The sequence below is a fragment of the Pygoscelis adeliae genome, unplaced genomic scaffold, assembly GCF_000699105.1.
Source record: "Pygoscelis adeliae isolate BGI_AS28 unplaced genomic scaffold, ASM69910v1 Scaffold8, whole genome shotgun sequence".
Lineage (NCBI taxonomy): Eukaryota > Metazoa > Chordata > Aves > Sphenisciformes > Spheniscidae > Pygoscelis > Pygoscelis adeliae.
In genome coordinates, this window is record NW_008825260.1 from 1,403,582 (window position 1) to 1,404,378 (window position 797).

The 797-nt window shown below is 41.0% G+C and overlaps 1 protein-coding gene across 1 annotated transcript in view; it reads left to right on the plus strand.

Annotated features, from left to right (window-relative positions):
* KCNH8 (potassium voltage-gated channel, subfamily H (eag-related), member 8) overlaps nucleotides 1-797 on the plus strand; it is a 202,597-nt gene that overhangs the window by 150,856 nt on the left and 50,944 nt on the right. The window lies entirely within an intron of this gene.

A 797-nucleotide genomic window follows, 5' to 3' on the forward strand; every position in this document is an offset into this window, starting at 1 on the left:
GAAAATTGAACAATACAATGGACTGTTAAAGACTGCACTGAGAGCAATGGGTGGTGGGACATTCAAACATTGGGACACACATTTAGCAAAAGCCACCTGGTTAGTCAACACTCGGGGATCTGCCAATTGAGCTGGCCCTGCCCAGTCAACACTTTTACATACTGTAGATGGGAATAAAATCCCCATAGTACACATAAAAAAAAAATATGTTGGGGAAAACAGTCTGGGTTATTCTGCGTCGGGCAAAGGCAAACCCATCCATGGGATTGCTTTTGCTCAAGGATCTGAGTACACTTGGTGGGTGATGAGGAAGGATGGGGAAGTCCAATGCGTACCTCAAGGGGGTTTGATTTTGGGTCAGAATAGCCAATGTTTTGAATTATATGATGTTAATTGCTATGAAATATTATATGCCATACCAATGATATTACAATAAGAATCACCCAGATTAATGAAGAATGAACTTCTATGAAACTGAGCAAAACACAGTGATGATGAAACTAGAACTGACTTCAATATGAAACAATCCAACACTGCATGCCATCTCCATCTTTCCTGCCCTGAAAGATTATTATGACAGATGGAGCCCAAAGTCAGGGACTAAATGAACTCACGAACATTTTAGAGGGATGGCCCATAGACTAAGGGAATGATCTGTGTGTATATATATATCAAAAAACAGGAAAAGGGGTGGTGATTAATGGGAATGTATTGGAAAGTGTGGGACCTGGGCATGACGTAGATGGTATAGAATAAGGGGTGGATACTGTCCTGGTTTTGGCTGGGATAGAGTTAAT